We start from the raw sequence: 7,915 nt of genomic DNA on the forward strand, positions 1-7,915 counted from the left end.
TGCCTCACTCTCTCTCTCTCTGTGTCTCTATGAATAAATACATAAAATCTTTAAAAAAAATAAAGAATCAATAACTATAGAATCCTATAAATAAACTGATATTGACTTCCAACAGAAAAGGTAAGGAATAATCACAGGAAGAGAGCAAGTTCTCTTGTTGGTGTTGGTTATTCAACAGCATGGTATGATAGTTATTAAGAGGCAAATATCAGCCATCAGGTGGCATTATGAGTCATTTTGACAGATACTATTATTTGATCCAAAAAAATCCCCCTAAACAACAACAGCAAAAAGTGATATCTCACTGTTTAAAGTTCTCAGTAAAAATCTTGTATATCTGTTCAGAGAGATGGCACTTAGGGCATTCTGTCTTCAGTATCCAATTTTGTTTTCCTCTGATATTTTTCTTAGCTCAAGTTCTGGCTTTAAATTTTAAGCAAATGCTTACATGACTCAGACAATTTGATGTAACATGAAAGGACAATTGTGTCCTTTCTGAACAGAACTCATGTGACTGCCTTAATAAAATTAGCTGGAAAAAGTTAACCATGGGAAACCTTACCTATGACATGACTCATCATAAAATAATTCAATATAAAGGCAGGGTTTGAATCTAATATATCATTGTATCTTCCACCGCACTTTGTGCACTTTTATGTAGTACCCACTAGATATTCTTGAGAAAATCAATGTAAGGTAGATCCTAATTTGAACTGCATCCAAGGATGACTTGTATATGATCTAGAAGGCTTTCATTTCAACAATTCATCATGATTACAATTTCCTGTTAATGTGCCACAGATTGCTGGGAGGCATTTTCACTGTATTAGCATGTATTTTCATATTTATCTCTCCTATTAGAACGATTTCCTTAATATCAGAAACTGTGCCACCCTTATTTGCATTTCCTTCTGGATGCCTAGTACACTGTGAGCTTTTGATAAAAACAGGTAAAATGAATCGATATTATATCAAACACAAGAATATTTCACAGTTCTAGTGTACTCACATACCTCAGACCGTTCAGCTTGAGGAGTTATACAAATTGTTCGGCTACCTATCATCTCTTTTTGTTGTTGCCATTGCTGCCATCTACAGATTTCTTAGTCACCCTCTCTACTTCCTTGAAGATTTTAGAATCTGGTTTGCTCTCTAATTCTTCGTGAATGAGGATCCACAGAGATAATCTTTCTAATATATGTTGGTGACTAAAGTTTTTAATCTCTTTCCAACAATTTTAGTCTTCAATTTACCTCAAGTAACCACTTTTGTGGTCATACTTTGGACTTTGCCATTATCCTCAATGATGTCCCCCTCCATGATACCAATGTCAAACATCACACTCTCTGACCACCACCTTTATTCTTCTGTTCGTTCCCACTACACCTCTGAAATCTAAGACACTAATTCTAGTAGACCTTCAGTTCATCAACTCCAACACTTTTCCTTTCTTCTTTGCCTCCTCAACCCCTCACTTTTCTCCTCCCTGGCTTAGATTCCATAGTCCAACATGACATACAAACATACGTACATACCTTATACATACTCTCAATTCCCTTGCCCTCTTTCCCTCTATTGTATAATCCTAGCCAAGAGCCCAATTCTGAGTGAATATAACCCTCCATCTATTCTGTACTTACATACACCCAATGAGAGACTGACTACAGCTGGAGAAAAACTCATCACCATGCTAAGTGGTCCCAGTTTACATTTATGATTACTAACTTCTAGCAACACCTAGAACAACACCTGTCCTATCCTTGTCTAATTCACTCCATACTGTACATCCTATTTTCCTATATTCTCTTCTGTCCCTGAACCTCAAATATCTCCACCTTTCCACTCTTGGCTAATGATTTTGTCTCTTATTTTACTGAGAAAACTGACAAAAATCTAAGGAAAATGTCCCAACATTCCAGCCACCAAATATAAAGACTTAAAAATAAAATATTGCTCTAACCTTTGGATAAACTATTTTTACTCCTGAAAAAGGCTAATTCCACCACATGTGCACTAGATTTCAATTCCTGGCACCCACTCAAAGGCAGGACATGCTTTCTCTCTCTCCTGCTTCATTCTTTCTACTGACTCTCTCTACTAAATCTTTTCTGTGAATATACAAACACATTATAGTATTTCCCATCTAAAAGAAAATTTTAAAAAATTAAAAAGTTACTTTCTCATTCCTTTGTTCCTCTTTACAACAAAGGTTCTAAAAAGAGTTGTCTGTACCAAGAGTCTCTAACACCTGTCTTATTCTTTCTGGAATCCATTCCGATAAGTTCTTTCCGATCCCTCATCCACCCAGTCCACTTAACACAAATAGCTCTTGACAAAATCATCCACATCATATCATTTGCATTGCCAGTTCCAATGGTCAGTTCTTGATTTACATTTAACTGGATATATCAGCAGCATTTGTCACAGTTGGTCAATCTATTCTTCTTGGAACACAACCCTCTACTCCATGCCTTTTGGTCTCTAAGACACTTCACTGGCTATTCCTTCTGATTTTTTTTTTTTTTTTTTTTTGCTAATCCATCCTCATCTTCTGGATTTGTATACACTGACACTTTTCAGTTCACCTTTTGATCATTTCTTTACACTTATTCCCTAGTGATCTCTGATGAGTACATAATTTTATTTCCAGCCCCGTCTTCTCCCTTGAACTGTGGAATTATTTATCAGATGTCCCCATCATACTTCAATTTGGAAAAATAATAGCATCCTAAAACAAACATGTCCAAAATAAAGACTTACATATTTTAAGACTTCAAAAACAAAACAAATCAAAATTCTGCCTTACTTGTAATCTTCTCTAGTAAATAGTAACTCCATGTCTTTTCATGTCAGCTAAAAATATGGATGCATGTTTGATTGCTCCTTTTACAATATAATCTGCATTCAATCCACCAACAAATATTATTGAATTGTTCTTTAAAATATATCTAGAATCTCTTCACTTATTATTTCACTGCCTGTTACTTCTGGTCATTTCTTACTTGAACTATTGCAGAGCCTCCACACTTGTCAACCTGCATTCACCTTTGCTTCTATGATCAGGAAGCTTAGATGCTGCCATATTTAACAGGAATGCACAGTAGTGGTATGAATAAGACAGAAACTTCCGGGAGGCTCCATGGTCATCAGGGACTCTTTCTCACTGTTGCCCCGTATTAAGAGAATTGCCCCCAAATCTAAGATGTCTGCTCCAGCCTGGGCACCTGTCTGTATTCTGAGGACCCAAGATGGAGGAAAGCACAAAAAGACATTACTCCCATTCCTAAGGAGACTTCACATAAAATTTCACTTATTATTCACCAGAACTTCGTCACTTGGCCATGCCTAACTATAAGAGAAGTGGAGTAGTATGTGAATCCTCCCGTCAATGTGTTGAGCTAATGAACTATTATCAAAGAGTAAGGGAAAAGTAAATATTGAGAAGTATCTAGCAGTTTCTGCCACACTTTCCTATAGTGCATTCTTCAGCACTTGTAGCTGTTTTTGGCAACAACAACCATCCAGATACCTAGTCACTGTATGGCTGGAAAAAGACTATCACCTTAATTACTGGAAGAGCCTCCTAGCCCATCTCCCTACTCTTGCCCCATCATGACTATTCTCACAGAGCAGCCAGAGTGAAATTTTAAAAACATATCTGATCATATCATTCTTCATAATAAGACATTCTAATGGCATCTCTTTTTTTTTTTTTTTTTTTTTTTTTTTTTATGATAGGCACACAGTGAGAGAGAGAGAGGCAGAGACACAGGCAGAGGGAGAAGCAGGCTCCATGCACCGGGAGCCCGACGTGGGATTCGATCCCTGGTCTCCAGGATCGCGCCCTGGGCCAAAGGCAGGCGTCAAACCGCTGTGCCACCCAGAGATCCCTAATGGCATCTCTTTCTACTCAGATTAACAGCTTATGTTCTTGCAAAAGCCTGAAAGATCATACGCAAATTTTCCTCTGATTACCTCTCTGATTTCATTACCATTGACTTTCCCCTGTACTCATTATTCTATGTACACATTGTCCTCTTTGCTGTTACTTGTACATCCCACAACATAGTCCCACTGCTGTGCCTTTGCACTCACCATTCCTTCTGGCTAGAATATGCTTCCCTCAATTAGTAACATGGTTTCCTCGGGATGACCTCATTTGTGAGGTCTTCCCCAACCACGCCACATAAGAGAACCATCCCCAGTCATTCATTAGTCCTTTCACTCTTCTTTATTTTTCTTTATAAACTTCCCCTTATATAACATTTTTCTTGTTGTTTTATGATTTTTGTGATCTTCTCCTATTAGCATGTAGTCTTTTCAAGGGCAGGGATTTTATCACATTTGTAACAAATAGTATTTGGCACACAGAAGTCATTCAGGATATAATGAGATAATAAATTAAGTTTATTAGTGGGGGGTAGGAAAAAGTTAATAACTATTGTAGAAAATATTTTTTTGAGTTCATTAACTTTGCTTTTCTGTATACATCTGGAAGAATATTAATTACTCATTTAATAATATCTTCATGGGTGAGATTAGAAGTGCTGCTATGTGACTGTTTTTTTTTATCATTTTGATCTCTTGGTATGGAACATGACAAATACATGCCTCCCATATTAAATGTTTATGAAATTTAAATAGATTTTCCTTACCAAGAAGTTTTGCTCAAGGAGGAATCATTCCCAAAGTTAACGAGGCTTCTTAGAATTATACTTAAATAGTCAGAGACTCACTAAAATGCCCACATTTTAAAGTGGGCAAAGACTTTTAGAGATCTTCATGAATGATGTGACTAGATATCTCAACCTCTGATGATGAGAATGTTGAATGAAATTTTTGTAGTTCCTCCTCCAATAATTTTCTGTTGCTAATATCCAAAAAGTTTAAGATTTATTCTAGAAATAGATGTTTGATTGAAAATTTTCCCTATATTCTTTCTGTTCTGTAATTACAACTATATTGAAACTAATTTGACTTAATCATATTCAATAATCTGGCTCATATTTTAATACCTTATGTTTATTGTTTGTCTCTTACCTTGCTGCTAAAGAAATTACTTTCTTTTTAGCTGAGTTCCAAGTTAAAAACTATTTTTTTTCTTATGTCCTAGTCCTAAGTGGATTGCATTGCTCTATTTCCTGGAGACTCCAGATGTTAATTAAAACATACAGAATTTATTAATTGAGTACTTCACACTTGAATCTGTATATTAGCCTAATGAAGAAAATATCATTAGGCCATTTCTAACTAGGTCACTTAGGCACATACTGTCTTTTCACACATGAGATCTATTTGAATTTTTATTCTGTTAACCTTTTAATTCTAACTTTTGCCCTCTTTTCAGTTGGTTGATGATTATTTGTTTGAAGGAGAAGGATTGTTTTTTTTTTTTTTTTTTTTTTTGTAAATCAGGGAAATTTACTTTTTATCTAAAAGTTGCAATTATTTTCTAGTTTGTCTTTATATTGATTTTTCTTATGGTGATTTTAACCAGGCAGTCATTACTTAAATTTTTATTTCAAGTAATGAAATTTATCAATATGTTATTTCATGGCTTCTGTGAGGTTTTTTTGTATTATATTTAGAAAACTTTTTTAATTCTGAGATTAATAAAGGATTATTCTGAAACCACAATGAGATATCACCCCACACCTGTTAGAATGGCTATTAACAAAAAGACAAGAGATAACAAATGCTGGCATGGACATGGATAAAAGGGAATTCTGCTGGTGGGATTAGAAACTGCTATAGCCACAATGGAAAACAGTATGCAAGATCTTAAAAAAATTAAAAATGGAACTACCATATGATCCAACAATTCCACTTCTGGAAATATATCCAAAGGAAATGAGAATACTAACTTAAAGAGATATTTGCACCCTCATGTCCATAGTAGCATTATTTACAATAACCAGACATGGAAACACCTAAGTGTCCATCAATGTATATACAGATAAAAGAGTTGTGTGTGGGTGTGGGTGTGTATACACAATGGAATATTATTTAAGCACTAAAAAATGAGGAAATCCTACCATTTGTGACAACATGGATGTACCTTAAGGCCGTTCAATGAAGTAAGTGATGAGTGAAATAAGTAAGATAGAAAAAGACGAATACTGTATGATTAGCTTGACCAAGTGGTCATTGAAGGCAATGCCAGCCCCGGTGTCAAAGATGGAAGGGTGGGTGTCACTGTTGAAGTCACAGGAGACAACCTGGTCCTCAGCCAGGATGCCCTTGAGAGGGCCCTCTGAGGCCTGCTTTACCACCTTCTTGATGTCATATTTGGCAGCTTTCTCCAGGGGGCAGGTCAGATCCACAACTGACATGTTGGGGGTGGGGACACGGAAGGCCATGCCAATGAACTTTCCCTTCAGCTCAGGGATGACCTTGCCCACAGCCGTGGCGGCGCCAGTGGAAGCAGGGATGATGTTCTGCACAGGTACTCTGCCTTCAGGCCACAGCTTCCCAGAGGGGCCACCCATGGTCTTTTGGGTGGCAGTGATGGCATGGGCGGTGGTCATTAGGCCCTCCACGATGCCAAAGTGGTCATGGATAACTTTGGCCAGAGGAGCCAAGCAGTTGGTGGTGCAGGAGGCATTGCTGACAATCTTGAGAGACTTGTTGTATTTCTCGTGGTTCACACCCATCACAAACATGGGGGCATCAGCAGAAGGAGCAGAGATGATGACCCTCTTGGCCCCACTCTTCAAGTGAGCCCCAGCGTTCTCCATGGTGGTGAAGACCCCAGTGGGCTCCACAACATACTCAGCACCAGCATCACCCCATTTGTTGTTGGCGGGATGTCGCTCCTGGAAGATGGAGATGGACTTCCCATTGATGACAAGTTTCCCGTTCTCAGCCTTGACCATGCCATAGAATTTGCCGTGGGTAGAATCATACTGGAACATGTACACCATGTAGTTGAGGTCAATGAAGGAATCATTGATGGTAACAATATCCTCTTTGCCAGAGTTAAAAGCAGCCCTGGTGCCCAGGCGCCCAATATGGGCAAATTCATTCACTCCGAGCTTCACCATTGTGTCTCTCGGAGGCGGCTGGCACTACACCAGAACATGTGGCTCCCTGTCGACCAGGAAGGAGCAGAGAACCTGAAATGTATATTTTAAGAGAAGATAAAAATCAGCTTTTCTTAGTTTTATTAATGATATTACTTGAGAAAGGAAAGAAGGAGCTACTTCTAAGTCTCACTTTATGGTAGGTATTACAGAAAATCAAAGTGGATAATCACATTAAAAGTTAAGTCAAGGATGGAGTGTCTGGGTATCCCTGTTGGTTAAGTATCTGCCTTCATCTCAGGTCATGATCTTGGGATCCTGGAACCCAGCCCTGCTTGGTGGTGGGGTGTCTGCTTCTGCCCCTTCCCCCATCATGCCTGTGCTCCATCTATCTCTCTCAAATAAATAAATAAAATCTTTTAAAAAAATGATAAGTCAGGGTAAGATTTTTTCTTTTCATAATTTCTCTTCCTTCAGAAAATGTAAATTAATTAATATTTCTTGTTATATTCTTTCTTAATATATCTAACTAAAATATTTTTTTTCAAAATCTGGTTGAGGATTTAAGGATGATCTTTAATCCATTTTTTCAAGAACAGAAGTGTATAAAAAACTATATTTCCTCAAAGACTACAATTTCAACTATAATGATGATTGTTTTTACTCCCATAAGTTTTAATCAATATTTTTATATAAAACCCCAAGGTTTCCATCTTATTTTATCTTAACACTCCAGAGAGTGATACTATCAGGGAGTGACACTATATTTTCAGAAATTGCTCCTAATACATATCTACTAACAATACCATTTGTTAATATGACTAGTAAAAGTGATCAAGCACAAGAGTGGAAATAGGTCAAGTTAGAGATTGCTGGGGCCAGATTATGCAAAG

General features: G+C 37.3%; 1 pseudogene; it reads right to left on the minus strand.

The window, feature by feature from the left end:
• Positions 1 to 6,059: 6,059 nt before the first annotated feature.
• LOC144316718 (glyceraldehyde-3-phosphate dehydrogenase pseudogene) lies at positions 6,060 to 7,043 on the minus strand (annotated as a pseudogene).
• Positions 7,044 to 7,915: the final 872 nt, after the last annotated feature.

This window comes from Canis aureus, chromosome 7 (assembly GCF_053574225.1).
Source record: "Canis aureus isolate CA01 chromosome 7, VMU_Caureus_v.1.0, whole genome shotgun sequence".
Classification (NCBI taxonomy): Eukaryota; Metazoa; Chordata; class Mammalia; order Carnivora; family Canidae; genus Canis; species Canis aureus.